The 15159-nt window shown below is 66.0% G+C and overlaps 1 protein-coding gene across 5 annotated transcripts in view; it reads left to right on the forward strand.

The window, feature by feature from the left end:
* ZNF423 (zinc finger protein 423) overlaps window positions 1–15159 on the forward strand; it is a 250712-nt gene that overhangs the window by 124085 nt on the left and 111468 nt on the right. Inside the window, exon 1 of one of the 5 annotated variants that reach the window (XM_045819212.1) lies at window positions 8313–8405. The exons of 3 other annotated variants lie outside the window; for them this stretch is intronic. The gene's annotated coding sequence lies outside the window, so the exon portion shown is untranslated. Of the gene's footprint in view, window positions 1–8312; window positions 8406–9268; window positions 9399–15159 lie in introns of those variants that run through there. One more of the 5 variants, XM_045819211.1, reaches the window with a different exon arrangement.

A 15159-nucleotide genomic window follows, 5' to 3' on the forward strand; every position in this document is an offset into this window, starting at 1 on the left:
CCTCCCGGCTCCCGGCACGGGGAGGTGGGGGCCGGGCGTCTCGGGCCCCGTGGAACGGCGAGCTCTCCGTCTTCCTGGACCCGGGGCTGGCTTCTCGGACTGCCATGGCGCCTGCTTGGGCACCGCTATCTGTCTGTCTGTCCGTCTGCCATCTGTGTCTGTCACACCCACGTGTCCGGTGTCTGTGAATGTTGTTTGTGTCTGTCACCCGTGTCTGTCATATCTGTCTACCTGTTACCTGTGCGTCTGTCTCCTGTCCACCATCTGTGCCTACCTGTCACCTCCCTCCTTCCCTCGTCTCTGTCCATCCTCATCTCTCTCCGTCCATCTGTCTATCCATCATCTCTGTCCATCCATCTGTCCATCCTCATCTCTCTCCGTCCATCTGTCCATCATCTCTCTCCGTCCATCTGTCTGTCCATCATCTCTGTCCATCCATCTGTCCATCCTCATCTCTCTCCGTCCATCTGTCTGTCCATCATCTCTGTCCATCCATCGGTCTGTCTCTCTCTCTCACCTATTTTCTATCCTTCTACAACTGGACTAAGGTTCCTTCTCCTGCCAGCTTCCTGTCTCGCCTCTTCCTTTGCTGTTTCCTCTGCCCAGAAGGTTCTCTCTACCCACCCTCGGCCTCTTCTGTTCTCCCGTGAACCAAGACCCAGCACAAGCCCCGCCCGCCCCATGGCGGTGGCCCTGACCAGCTGGCCGGCCGGCACTCAGCCCCGCAGGCCCGAAGGGACCCTTTCACGGCCCCACCGCGGCGGCCCAGCCCGCTCCGGGGAGTCAGCCCCCGAGGGCCGGCCCTCGTTGCGCGTGGGCACTGCGCATGCCGGGACGCGGCGAGCCCTGGTCAGCGCTGACCCGGCGGATGGCCGGGTTGGGGTCCGCAGCCCAGGCGGGAGGAAGGGTTTGTGCATGTGTGCACGTGTGCGCGCACACTGTGCGTGTTCCGGTGTGCCAGCCCGATGCCGCCCCGTCTAACTGGGTTCTGAAGCCCGCCGCCCACCTCAGCTTCCAGCGAGCGTCCGCTCCGCGGGAGAACGGGCCGCAGCTGCCCCGGGGGTCCTGGGCCGGCGTCAGGGTGGCCCCTGTGGGCAGGCTGCTGCGGCTCACGCCCGCGGAGGGGGTGTCTTGCAACACCTACGCAGCTGTCGCGTAGTTATTTGGTGCCGGAGCCTCAGGATCCTGCCTCTGCAGCGGTCTTTCCCTGCCACTGAAGGAGACTGCGGAGAAAGAGACGTTGGAAATGACCGGGGCACACCTGAGGAGTCGCGGGGTCTTTCTGAAGAGATGGGGTCCCTGCCCTCCGGGGTCCTGCCAGGAGCCGCGGCCTGTGTCCAGTGGGATTGCCCGTGGCCGGTCCCGCCCAGGCCGGCATGTGTTGGGCATGCTTGTCGTGGGCGAACCGGTCTGCGCCGGCCGTGTCAGGCTCGGAGCCAGGGCCCGGGCCCCTCCTGCTGGCGGACACCTGCCGCCGGGCTGCGGGGCTCCAGTGGGGCCCTGGCAGGTGCGGGAGGCCGCCAGGTCGGGCGCCTCCTGGTGGGTGTTAGGCTGAATACCACGGACCTGCTGGGTGGGCTGTGCACTCACGCTCTGGGGACCAGGGAAGATGCTTAGGTTGTTTTAGGAAGCTTTTTCACGGGCAGTTCAGTCCCCTGGTCCACTACAGGGCGGACCCTCAGGCCAGAGCCGAGCGGTGTGACCGCCCGGCCACCACCACCTTTTCCAGTGTCCCCTTCCCGCCTCCGGAAGACGGGGACAGCGCCCGCCTACCCGCCCGCCCTTGCGGTCCAAGAGACGCTCCCGGTCGATAATCCCTGTTCACAGCCCTGACTTCCGGAAAACCTGAAACCTGAATCTTCTTTTCTTTCTTTCTTTTTTTTTTTTTTTGGTACCTCACGGGGCAGCCACATCGGACCTGGCTGATGCAAAGCTCTTTGTAGCCTGTTTAATTCACGTCGGCGACTGTCTCCCTGTTTTGCCGCAGAAACGTCAACGTGTTTGGTTGCCTCCGAGGTGTTCCCGATACCCGGGACGTGCACGGCGTCCCCTTCCCGGGAGCTGCCCAGCGGAGCTCCGGAGCCCTCCCGGCTCCGTGGGTTTCAGGGAGGGGTGCGGACCCCCACAGACCTGGCGCAGGGGTGGTGGGGGGGGAGCCTCCCTAGAGCCCTGAGGTGTTTCACCTCCTTCAGGCCACCACTCGTGTCACAGCGCTCTGCTGTGCCCAGCCCATTTTTAAAAGACTTTATTTGCTTATTTTTAGAGGGGACAGGAGGGACAGAGAGAGGGAGAGCAACATGCGGGTGACATAGAAACATCCTTTGGTTGCCTCTCACCCTCGCCCCAGCTGGGGACTGAACCCGCAGCTCAGACGTGCGCCCTGACCAGGAGTCGAACCGGGCACTTCCCGTTTTGTGGGACGACGCCCAGCCTGTGGGTTGATTCCTGTCCGTGCCCTGACTGGGGATTGAACCGGCAACCTCGGTGCACTGGGACCAGGTGAGCCACTCAACCAAGTGAGCCACCGGGCCAGGGCTGTCTCTCTCGTTCCTGCTGGCCTCATGCTGGGGCCGCCTCCGCTGGCCGAGAGCCGCCCTGGCACGGTGTCTGCCCGGTGTGTCACACACGCTCACGGGTGCCCTTCCTCCTGGGCAGGGCGTGTGCTGGGGACCCGGAGGAAGGGCCAGCCTCCAGCCTGGGGGTGTGGTGGGTCCTCAGGACCGATGCCCACGGGTTGTCTCCGTTTCAGAGGCGGCGGCTGCTGCCAGCCTGCAGCTCCCTCCCTGCAGGGACAGGGCCGGGAGGGGCCTGTCGCTCCCCGTCCCTCTGCCTCTCCCCCCGCCCCCCGGGGAGGGCGGTCATCCTTGTGTCAGAGGGTGCCCCCTGGGCTGCCGGTCACCTCTAACGAGGGCTGCCCCGCTTTCCCAGCTGTGGGGGTCCTGTGGGCTGCGGCAGCACCTTCCAAAGGGACCGCAGGGTGCGGAGCCGCATCTGCCTGCGCAGGAAGGCAATTAGGAAGATCGGGGTGGGGGGGGAACCTCTCTTTCTTCACGTGCTTGGTTTCCCTCCCCGACAAGACGCGTCTCCTCTGAGCTCCTCGCCCGGCAGTGTTTCCAGCCTGACGCCCGGAGGGGGCTGACGTTTCCCGGGGCGGAGCCTCTCTCTGCCGGGTGCTGCAGGTGCTTCAGGTGCTTGTCCGTTCACACCCCCAGCACAGACACGTGCGTGCACACACGTGCGCACACACACACACACACACACACACGGTGCTTTCAGCGCCTTCGCCTCAAGCCGGCGTTCTCTGCTAGCTGCACTCTCTCTCTCTTCTGTTTGGGTTGTAAAACTCAGCAATTAAGAAAACCTCCCTTTCAGATGGATGGTGGCTCAGCATGGGGCAGCACGCCGTTTCACTGGGGTCTCACAGCTTTTGGAGCAGATGGCACGTGGGGAAACTGAGTCTCGGGCAGGGGGGCACCCTTGTTGGGGGCGGCGCAGGGCAGAGGGGAGCCAGATGGGAGCACAGGGCCCGGCTCCACGAGTCCCTCCCTGCTCCTCCCCAGCGGGCGGTGTCCTGCGTCCGAGCCTCGCTGACCGCAGGTGGGTGGGGGTGGGGGTGGGGGCAGCCCTGGGGGCCCGATGGGCGGACCCTGGCTCCCTTCCCTCCTGGGCTGGGACCCCAGGGGTCTGATGCCTCGTTCTCCCCTCGTGGCGCTTGGACACGGCTGCTGTCTTGTTGCGATCCGCACCGCTCTCTGGCAGGGGCAGGTGGGTGGAGGGTGGGGGCCGGGACAACACCAACCTCCGCCAGGTGGCAGTACCTGGTGGGTGTCGCATGCGGTGGCCTGGCCTCCGAGCTGGCACAGGGGGAGGCCACGGCCCTGGCAGGGCAGCCTCGGCCGGCACGCCAGGGCTTCAGAGGCAGCGTCCAGCCCTGGCCGGAGCGTCTCCTGCCCTAGCCACTGCCCAGGTTCAGGACAACGGGCCGGTCGGGCTTGCGGTTGGTGTCCCTTCCTCTTCCTCCTCCAGACGTTCTCAGGACTCCCACCTGTGGCCACAGCCCTTTGCAGGTGGCGGCCCTAGGTGGTGAGAGCAGAGCTCAGTGGGGAAACTGAGGCTCGGAGCAGGAGGGAGACTGCGTTAGGGCTGAATGGGCCAGGGGCAGGCCGCCTGCTTGGTGCCACACCGTGGGAGGGGCGATACTATGATCTGTTCTTTTCCCTGGTGGTTCTCTTTGATCTGCACAGCAGGAGAGTGACATTTAGGGCTCTCTGAGGGGCTTCTGGGCCCACCCCCTCCAGCTGGGCCCAGACCACAAAAGAGGGGGCGTCTGTACCCACCTGGGTCTGCCAGCCGGGCCACGGGCTCTGGGTTGTCCTGCTGGCTGCTTGCTGCGCTCGGTTCAGACACGCGGGGGTCTGTGGGGCAGCCATCGGCCGGGATGGGCTGGGCCTCTACGGAGCCTGCGTAGGGAACCAGTCGTAGGGAACCAGGCGGACCGGACACTGTGGCTCCCCTCCACCATTCCCCGTGCCCAGGACTCCCGTTTGGGGGCTCCGGCACGTGACGACCCATACACTTCCCAGACAGCATCCCCTTTCTCAGGTCGGGGAGCGAGGCAGCCATTGTTGCTGGCTTCATCTTACAGTCGACGGTTGTGGCTCAGAGAGGGAAGGTCAGTTTCCCTGGGTCACACAGCATGTGTGTGGCAGAGCCAAGATTCACCCCAAGTTCACGCACTTAACCTCCATGCTTCTGGGTGCTTGTTGGGGGGCAGGGCTGGGGCAGGAGGTGGGATCTGCTGGCACTGGGGAGTTGGCAGAGAAGCCCTGTGCCTGGACCGAGGCCCCCTCAGGTGGCTCTGAGTCTCGGCGGGCCTCCAGGAAGCTGTGCCTGTGTGTTTGTGGGGTCGGCCTGGGTCCTGCCAGTGGAATGGAGAGGGGGATCTCTGGACAGGAGTGGCCACGGCCACCACGCACCCTGTGGCCCCTGCTGGGTGGAGCCCGTGCCCGGGCCCCTTTGCCGGACACTCGCTGGACGTCCAGCTGTGCTGCCCGTCTTGTGGCTCCCCAGAGGGGCTGCTGTGGGGCGGGGTGTGCCAACCTGGGGGGACTCCAGACTTGCAGACTCAGCTCCCCCCGGGGGCGTGGCAGCCTGAGCCTCCCACCCCCACCCCCCACCACTTCTGGGCCTCAGTTTCCAAGTCTGCGAAACGGGAAGGTGTCCTTGCCGACACCATTCCTGGTGTGGGGGTCTCGTGGCCCTTGTGAGCCTCTGTGGGGGGGGGAAGCTGCCTTCTGGGTGTGGGTTGGGGGGCCTGAGAGGTGCGGCCGCAGCCGCCTGCACGCCGGCCCGCCCCCCCGACCTCTCCCGCCGGAGCCTTGAGCCAAGCAGACGCCCTTGCAGCCCAGCCCTACCCCTCCCCGCCCCGTGACACCCGCCGGGCTCCTCGGCGCTCTGGGCCTCAGTTTCCCTGTTGTCGCCCGGGGGGGTAACCACGGCGCTCCCCCAGGGCGCAGCTGTGAGGATCAGATGGAGGCCGCGTGTGGGAAAGGCCATCGGAGCCCGGGCCAGGTGCCCGTACCCCCGTTCAGCTTCTCTGGCCGCCTGTTCGCACTCCCTGTGCCTCACTGGGGGGCCTCGTGGGGGCCAGAACTCCAGCGCTGGGAAACCAGCGGGCCTGGCCTGGCCGGGCCTGGCCCCTCGCCCTCCGTCGACCGTGCTCGGGCCGCTGTGCCCGCGTGCAGGAGCGGAAGCAGCGGCGAGCGTTTGCGCGGCTTGCTCTCCGCCGGCGGTGTCCGGGCACCCCAGTGTGATGGGCACGGCTGTGCCGTGAGGCTGGTCTTGCTTCCTGTTTCCTGGAGGCTGGGGTGAAGGCTCAGAGCTAGGGACTGGCTGAGCCGGATGGGAACCCGGCCTGGCCTGTTTCCCGGGGGTTAAACCCACGGCTGCAGGTCGGCTGCTCGGAGCCTGCGGGACGGGAGGGTGAGCTCAGCGTTGGCAGCGTTGGAGTGGCCGCGGGCTGGTGCTCAGCCTGGCATCACGCCCCCTCCCCCACCCCCACCACCCCCGGTCCCCTTGGCCTTTCGCTCCCCTCCCCACCTCTTGCCTTAATGACTTAGCCCAGGTGGCAGGTTGCGTGGAGAAACTCCTCCAGGGAAATAAGGGTCCTTGCCACCAGCCTGGGCCTCAGGTGTGCGCACGGCGGCCCTCCCGGGGGTCTGGGGAGGGCACCTCCCCCGCCTCCAGCTGTGAGGCGGGAGCCGAGGGCTGCGTGTGCATTGTGTGGTGGACACGCGCTCCCCAGCCTGCCTGCGTGGCCGTGTGCGTGTGCTGTGTGGAAGTGCGTGTGTGTCTGTGGGGGGGGGGGACGTCTGCCGGGGCGGCGAAGGGGACGTGTGGCCAGCGTGGGGCTCTGGCCAGGGCCCCAGGAACGCATGCTGGGGGCTGGAGTGACCGCCTCTGCCGCTTAAGCCGCTTTGTAGAACAGAGTCGCACACATGTTCAGATAATTAGAACAAAAGCCGAAAGAACAATTCTTCTGTTCAAAGGGCCGGGGCCAGGCGGTGGGGGCCCGCCAGGGTCTGGGGGGAGGGGGCGTCCCGGCCCCCCGGCCCCCGGCCTTCTCGGGGTTTTGATCGCCCTGTGCGGCGGCAGAGCCCTTTGTTGCCGGAGGAGCTGCCACGGGCCCGCGCATTTCCACTGTGCGCTCGCCCCGTTCCCGGGCCCACGCGGGACGGCCCGGCCATTAGGAGCTGATTAAATGAGTTCGTTTTAATTTGTTCAGGGGTTACAGATGCGGAGACCTTTCCATGCCCTTTTCGTGGGGGCTCTAGTTATTTATTAATTTTTTTTTTTTTCCTGGAAAGAAAGAGACTTTCACGACTCCCTTTTCTCTTCCCATCCCCCTTTAAAAATAAAGATACGGAAACATTTTAAACAAGGTCTTGAGTTGGGAAAGACGGGCTCGATGGTGGGCTGAGCCAAGAGAAGCGCCATCAGCGGGGGGGGGGGCTCCCCGAGTCTGTGGGGTGGGGGACGCCCAGTCCCACTGCCTGGGGGCAGAGGAGATTCGTTGCAAACGGCCCAGGACCTCAGCCTCACCGCCAGGCCTTTGCACGTGTTGCCGCCGCCGCTGCTGCTGCTGCTGCTTGGGCTCTGTTTCCACCCCGGCCACATTTCCTCGCCTCGTTCTTACTCGTCCTGCTGGTCTCAGCGTAGAGGCTGCTTCTTCCAGGAAGCCCTCCCGCACCCCAGCCCAGCCCCGCAGGCATCACCAGTCGTAGCAGGTGTCACAACACAGAGGACATCTGTCTCTCGGGGTGAGGACTGAGCCTGCCCCGTGCCCCTCGGACCCCTAGCACCAGGGCGCTCGATGGCTGGTAGCTGCCTCACCGACATCTGGCAGCTAACTGAAGGGGCGAGTGACTGAAGGGGCGGATGGTGGGGGACAGCCACACTCCGTGGACTCCACGCCAACCCCCGTCACGTGTCCCTGGGCTGTGGGGTGAGGAGTCAGTGCTGAGTCTTCAAAAATGAACCTGGGGGGGAGGGGACGTCCCGTCCGCCCGGCCCGGTGTGACCCTGAGCCCGGGCCCGGGGTGCAGCTCCGGCCCGGCTCTGCTGGAAGCTCCCCTCCCGACCCCTCCCGTGGGCCTGGGGGGGTGCCCACAGCGAGGGGCGCTCAGAGCACAGAGAAGGAGGGACCGTGCGGCTGCAGCCCAAGGCCCCTGCTGTCTGGCCGGAGCTGCCTGGTCCCGTCCCTGCTCCTGGGTGTCGGGCACGACCTGGGGCACCTTGCCGCGAGCAGCAGCGGGGTTTTCCCTGGAGCTGAGCGGGGCCTGTGGCCCAGCCCGCTTCTGAGGTCTGGTTTTCATTTGCCGAGAGCCGCTTCCCGCAGACGGCACCCCACCCACCCCGCCCGGGGGCCTCGGAGGGGCTGTCCCCCACCCTGTCCTGGCAGCCCCTGGGCTGTCTCTGTGTTCCTCCTTTCACCCCAACCTCAGGGACGGGCCTTGGAGCGGAGCCGGCCCAGACCCCCTCCCCTCATCCCTACGAGAAACCCCGAGCCGGTGGGGGGGTCAGAGCTTCCCGGGCGCCCCTGGGGCCTGGGGCCCTCAACTGGGTCAACATCTGGCCGAGTGGCCGAGCCTTTGGCCTCCTGTCTCCTCCTCCCGCCCCCCCTCCCCGAGGCCCTTTCTTTCCCCACTAGCTGGATGCCGTGGCAGGAGCACGCCCTCGGCCCGTCCTTCCCGGCTGAGGCCGAGGGTGGGGGTGCGTCCCGGGGCTGAGGTCACCCGTGGGGCAGCGGGAAGCGCCTCTCCAGCCCTCGCCTGCCCGCTGCTGGGTGCTGGGAACGGGAGCATCCGCCGGCTTGTCCTGGGGCACCCCGGGGAGCAGGGGCCGAGGTAAGGGGGGGCAGGGCTGGAGGAAAGAATGGACAAAACAGGCTGGTGTCTGCACCGGACGCCAGGAATCCCACTAGAGGCTCCCGCGCGCAGAAGCGAGGTGGAGTCCAGCCCGAAGGAGGGAGACGTTTCCTGGAGAGGGGGAGCGAGAGCGGGGGCTGGGAGGCCCTGGTGGCCGGGGCAGACGTGCATCGGGCCTGCAGTGTGTGTGTGTGTGGGGGGGCCCTGGGGAGCACCCCGGTTTCTGGGTCTGGCGCTCCTTTCTGCTTCTCCCTGTGCTTCTCTGAGGGCTCCACCGGGTGGCCCCCTGGCCCCTCTGTCTCCTGCGAGGAGGCCTGGCTTGTACCCCTGACGTCGGCTCGTGTGCCCTCTGCGCTGGGGTGACCCTCAGCGCCTGCTGGCCCCTCGCAACTCCTCCTGTCTGCCCCACTTCCCAGACCACGGTTCCTGGCCCGGCGGCAGGGGCTGCTGGGGCGCGGGCGTCTGGGCCCGAACGTGCCACCCACACAGCCACCGTGGGCGTGCCAGGAGGACGTGGAGACGGGCCCCTGGACTCGGGGCCGCTGGCCCGTGATTTCCGTGGGGCCTCGCCAGGGCGCCCTCCGTGGCAGGCGGGCGGGCGGCGGTTTCTCGTGGCCAGCCTTCTCCTCCGGAAGGCACTGGCGAGTTCCTTTCTGTTTCTGTCGTAACCAAGCTACCGAGATGGCTAACTTGGGTTCTGCAATTACACAGCGTTTCAGAAGCAAATTGAGAGGATAACGTGTTATTATTGGCTACTGGGTTAATAGCTGTTTTGGCAAGAGTACCAATCCTGCGTGGCGTTGCTGGCGCGGGCGTGAGAACGGCGCGGTGGGCGCGTCTTGCACAGCGTGGGAGGAAGGGCCCCGGGGCCCTCCCTCCCCTGGCACTGCCTCCTCGGAGGATGCTCAGCCCCGAGGAGCCGTTGCGGAAACCGAGACCAGAGAGGTCGAGAGACCAGCGTCAGGTCACACAGTGAGTCGGTGCCGGGGTGGGAATCGAGGTCCCCGTGGGCATGAGTCGCTTGACTTGTGTGGTCTCTGGAGGCGGGACACGTGTCTTCACTGGGCGTCACGTGGGCGTCACGTGGGCGTCACGTGGGCATGGTGGGAACTGGGGGCTTGGAGCGCGCCCGCGGTGGCCCATTCCGCCGTGGCTTGCCCCCTCGCTTGCCTGGGGTCCCTGCTCAGGTGTCAGCTTGCCCCCGGTGTGGGTAGCATCTCCCCCCCACCCACTCACTCTCCCCCCTCGCCGCTCTCCCCGCTTCTTCCTGGCACCCCCGACTTCGGACAGATGCTGCCAGCACTGTGTTACCAGCCTCCCCCCTCCTCCCTCCACCGCGTGGGCTTTCCGAGGGCGGGGACTCTGGGAGCCTCACGACCCCGTGCCCGGAGCCCAGAACAGCGCTGGCATGGCAGGACAGGCCTGTCAGTTGGTGACATTTGGTGACAGACTCGATGAATGGTCGTGGCGATGTCACTTAGAAAAATGGCTGCCAGGCCACAGTGGTGGTTCCTCTGTCCTCATGGGAGACAGCGGGAGGACTCTGGTCGCTCCTGTCCCTGAGAAGTGGCCCACAGGTCCTCCCTCCGGGCTCACGATGGCATTGTTTCTTCTTGCTAAGGAAGCTCAAAGGGAATGAGTTCCCCGTCATTGAAAGGAACCAAACTTTACTACAGAAGGGATTTAAGCACTGAGTTGGGGGAGGTTGGGGGCCCCTGCAGGGCCCTTCTGTGTTTGGGCTCCACGACGGGCTCAGCGGGAAGACCGTGGGGGTGGCCTTCCCTGTCACGTGACATCGTTGGCCCCTCCCCCAGATCGGGGAAGGGTGCCGTGAGGACGTGGAAGGGTGGGAGGTCTGGCTCGGCGGGAGCGGGGAGCCCTGCGGCCAACCTCTGGCTGCCACTGATCTGGAAACGATGCGCGGTAATGCGTTCATCGACCGTTTCCCGCGTGCCCGGCGCTGGGCCAAAGTGCTTAACCTGGATTATCCGGTTTAATCCTCACCCCAGCCGGAGGAGGCCGGGGGTGCTCTCTGCCCGTTCGTCCCCTGGGTGAGGCTTGCAGAGGTCCGGCAATGCATCCGAGGTCGCCCAGCTGGCCCTCGGTGGAGCCGAGATGGGAACCCGGGCTTCTCCGGCTCCGGGGCCCCCTGGACACGCTCTGATGCCCCTGGGCTGCGGGCTCCACGGGGTAGGGCCTCCCCGGGGTGCTGGCCGCCCCAGGATCTGGAGGGAGCCTGGCCGGGGGGCTGGGTGCTCAGTGAGTACCTGGAACATGGACGAAGGAAGGAAGGAAGGAAGGCAGGCAAGGAGTTCCCAAGATGAGTGGACAGTGCCCCCTTTTCACGGCCGGCCCTTCGGGCAGGGAAGGACAGGCCCAGGGCAGTGTGGGTAGGAAGGGGTCACACGTGGTGCTTGGCCGCCCCAACTTCCTCCCTGAAAATCTCACAAGGGGCTGCTGCACTGTGTGTTCCCGGTGTGTGTGTGGGGGGGGGGCTGCTTCCTGGGTAATGAGGGAGGGGAGTTTTGGGGGGGCCCAGTGGGGAAGATGTGCATGATTACATGTGTGCACGCTCACACACACACAGGCATACCCTCACCCATCGGTTTGAGAGGTGTCCCTTTCCATAGACAAAAATGCAACCCCCCCCATCAGATTGCTGAGTCTGTACCTTTAAGAGCATGGAGTCTCAGCTTATTATCTTAGTAAATCTATTCATTTGTTGTGCTCTGGTCTGAATAAATAACAGCCACCCCGCTCCCCTCCCTCCCACCCCCGGTGTCTCCTTTGTCTGGATGCCGGTTCTCTGGGGACGCAGGCTGCGGCGGGAGCCAGCTCTGCCCCCGCCCCCGCCCCCGCCCCCCACATACCCTTGCTCTCACCCTGTCCCCAGGATGTCCTTCCACGGGGAAGAATGACGAATGCGGGCCGCACCGAAGGCTGGACTAATTGCATTCTGCCACAATGCGCGGGCCCCCCGGGGACCTTGGTGACACTGGGCAGGCTTTGCAGAAGGCGGCCCCCCTGGGCCCCGGCAGTCAAGCCGGTGGTCAAACTCATTAACTCCCCGACTTCCAGCTGGAGCCCCCTCCCTCCCCAGGCCCCGGCCTCCCCCGACGGAGGCCTCCCGGAGCGCCCCCTCGAACCCACCTTCTCGTTAGCTCTTCGTGTCTTCCCTTCGTTAATCCGCCCACCATCTATCCACCCGTCACTCACTCGCCTGCGCATCTGTCCATCCGATACCTGTCATTCACGCCTGTCTGTCCGTCCGTCCGTTACCCATCATCCATCTATTATTCATCCGTCATCCATCCGTCCATCCTCCATCCATCATCCATCATCCAGTTATTATTCATTTGTCATCCGTCCGTCCGTCCATCCTGCATCCATCCATCCATCCATCCATCCATCCTTCCGTCCATCCATCCTTCACGCATGCGTGCCATCGTCGCCAGGTGCTTCCTCTCGCCGGGATCTGAAGTGCACCCGGTCACCCATCCATCCGCGTACCCAATCTCCAAGCAGGCAGGCACTGCCAGGCATCTTGCGGGGGCCCCCAGGGTTCTTGGAGTCAGGGGCTGCTCGGCGCTGTGTCCAGGCAGGTCGGAGCCCAGCGTGCCTGCTGGGGACCCCGAGGACGTCCCTGGGAGGACACGAGCGGGGACGGCTGCAGAGCTGCGAGATGCCGGCTGGCGACGGAAGGCACACGCGGCCTGTTCCTAGCCCTGTGCCCAGCACCGGCTGGCGGCCCGGCCGAAACCTCATTCATTCGTTCGCCTGTGGAGCGTTCGGCTCACGCGGCGGACCCACTCCGTGCCCGGCACCGTGTGGAGCGAGCCTCGCACCGCCCTCGGGGACTCCGCTCACCCGAGCCGGGCTGCGGGCAGCGCCTCCTCCTCCCCCTCCCAGATGTCCCGGGGAGAGGAAGCCCTCACACCCGCAGGGTGACCAGCGAGTGTCGGGTCCTGGGTGATTAATTGATCGCTCTCCACTGGGTCGTGTCCGTCCGTCTTCTCAGCCTCCTCTTGGGTGTGCGGAGGTTGGAGGGGGCCCCATAAATCCAACTGTACCGACATCTTCAATGAGCCGGGCAGCCAGACCCCAAAGGTGGGCAGGACCTCAAGGGCCTCAGTATCCCCCCGTGCACAGTGGGGGGTTGGCCGGGCAGCCCCAGAGGCCCCCGATCAGCCATCTGAGCCGCAGGCTCCTCCTCTAGGAAATGAACCTCATGGAAAGATGATGTGTGGTTTAAATGTTTCCATACAAGTGAAACATTTGTGACTAATAACATCAGTAAATAAGTAACAGACACGCAGACCCCCGCGGCGGGCACTAAGCACTCAGTGTAGGCGGAGCGTGGAGATGATGTCCGGGCGTGTTCATGCGTGTCCGTGCGTGTAGGGGCCCTGCAGGGTAGCTCTCGGACCTGGTCCCGGAGGAAGGGGGCGGTGGCCTGCAGGCTCGGTCGGTCGGTCGGTCCGCAGAGGCGGGGCGCAGAGAGGGCATCGGGGTGCCTGGGGCCACGATGCCGAGGAGGGACCAGGGGACCACACGTCCTGTCCTGATGTCTGGGATGCGAGCCACTGGGCCCCACCCGTGGAAATCGAGTCAGGGCTGCCCCCCGGGCACAGCTGTCTCCAGGGAGGGACCCCACAGGCCGGCCCAGCCACCCGGGCCCCTGCTTCTCCCTGAGGTGCCGGGCCAGTGGCCGCCCCCCGGCCTGGTCACCCCCTCTCTGTACCAACCCCAGCGCAGCCCGGGCGGCCGGCGTTCAGGCATCGGGGCTCCACAGCCTGGCAACAAAGCCCATGGCGGCAATGTTTTTGGAGGCAGAAATGTGAAAATTGGGAAAATGGAAATTTTCTCTGCCGGGTGCTGGAGTTGGAGGAGTGTAAAAGGGTGCGTGGGGCCTGCCCGTCAGCGAGGAGCCCAGGGCCCTGCCCGTCCTGGAGTGGCCCACGGATCCATGGATCCACCTCTCCTCCCTGCCGGCCTGCCGCCATCCTCGTCTAGCCCCGCCCCCAACACGGCCCGCAGGGGACAGCTGTAGCCCCACGCCCAGTATAGAGGCCAGAGCAGGGCTCCCCGGTGGGGACCTGAGCCACTTTTAGGGCCATGCAGCACGGTTTCAGGGGGTTTGATGCGTAGTTGTGGATGCATTTTCTTGGGTATCACCAAGCGTCATACCCGCGATTTCGCCGATATAACGAATTACTCAGGGTTACGCCGGCGTCGCGAGCCTTGCTGGGCCGAAGGCAGGTGGAAGGTCAACGTTGGGTACAGGGCACAGGTCCCGACAGCGGCCTGTCGGTGACACAAGCAGACGGATCCTGGCGAGGGGCACGGCGCGGGCCTTGGGCGCGGATGGACTCGGCTTCCGTGTCTGGGGCCGCCACGGCGGGTGGGTTTCCTGCGCACCGAGCCCGCGGTCAGGGCTCGGGCACTGGTCACCGGCCGGACGGGAGGTGCTAGAGGCGGCGGCCGCGAGGACAGGGAGAGTGCGGCTGGGGGCGGGGACTTCAGCCTTTCGGAGGAGGGTGAGGTCCGTGCCACCCCCCGGGCTCAGTGCTGGTGCCCCAGGCGTGGGCTCTGACAGGGCCCCGCGGACCCAGTCCCCCGTGGGTAGGGCCACGGTCGGGGGTGTCAGCTGCCCGCCGTCTGGGCCGAGCTGCGCAGAGAGAGACAAAGGCCGGGCGGGGAGATGGAGAGCGAGCGTGGACCGGGCCGCGTGGACCGGGCCGGGCGCTCCTGCGCCAAACGCGCCTGCTGCTGCTGCTTCAGATGAGCCCTTTGCCCCCTGCCTCCGGGTCCGCTTCTGGGACACGGGGCCATGCGCGGGACTGCCTCGCGGGGCTGCTGAGAGGGCAGGAGAGCAGGCGTTTGGGGGCGCCTCCTCCCTCCCACGCAGGCGAGGCCCCTGGGTTCTCTAGACGCTGGACCGCGGAGGGATCCGAGCGGAAGAGCCGCGGTTCTGGGCAACCAGGCGACGGCGGCGTGACCTCGTTCCTGGGAGGCGGACCCTGCAGCCCGGGGACCCTGTCTCCTCGTGGACCCCTAGGTGTCTGGGCCGGGAGTGTGGACCCGAGCCAGGCAGCCTGCCAGCCTTCCGTCGGGGCCCTCGAGAAAGCTTGCGCCGTGCAGGGTGCTCTTGCGCCTGGGCCGCGTCACCCAGCCAGCTTCTCGACACCGGGCTCGGTGTCGGCCCTGTACTGGTGAGTTGATTCTCCCCGGGGCCTCCACCAGGGAGCACCGAGCTGCAGGGACCTCCTGAACCTGGTTTAGCACCCCCCCCAGATGCCCTGCCCATGACCCCTCCCTGGCTGCCGTGAGCTCAGGGAGCTGTGTGGTGGGCTCTGGGGACTGGGGGCCCGGCCCGAGGGGTGGGGGACTGCCGCGGAGGGGCCTAGAGTGTCAGTGGGCTCCGAGGACGGGTGTTCCCCAGCGGTGGCTCCCAGAGCCTCACCTGTCACCTCCTCCCGCATCACCTGCTCCCTGGAGGAGCCGGGTCTAGGTGCGCTGTGTCACCTCCTCCCATGGCCCGCAGCTCCCTGGGTGTGGACGTGGGTGTCATGGGGGCCAGGCTGTGTGTGTGCCCACTCAGAGCCTTGGAAACCCCAGAGACGGTCATCGTCGGGGAGAGAGTTGGGGGTGGGCTGCCACACCTCCCCTGATGGGGTGGTTCGCTTTGGGAGGGACTGTGGGCTTGGGCGTCAGGAGACCTTTGACTCGGGTC

Source organism: Phyllostomus hastatus, unplaced genomic scaffold, assembly GCF_019186645.2.
Source record: "Phyllostomus hastatus isolate PE091 unplaced genomic scaffold, TTU_PhHast_1.1 phas_scaffold_345, whole genome shotgun sequence".
Lineage (NCBI taxonomy): Eukaryota > Metazoa > Chordata > Mammalia > Chiroptera > Phyllostomidae > Phyllostomus > Phyllostomus hastatus.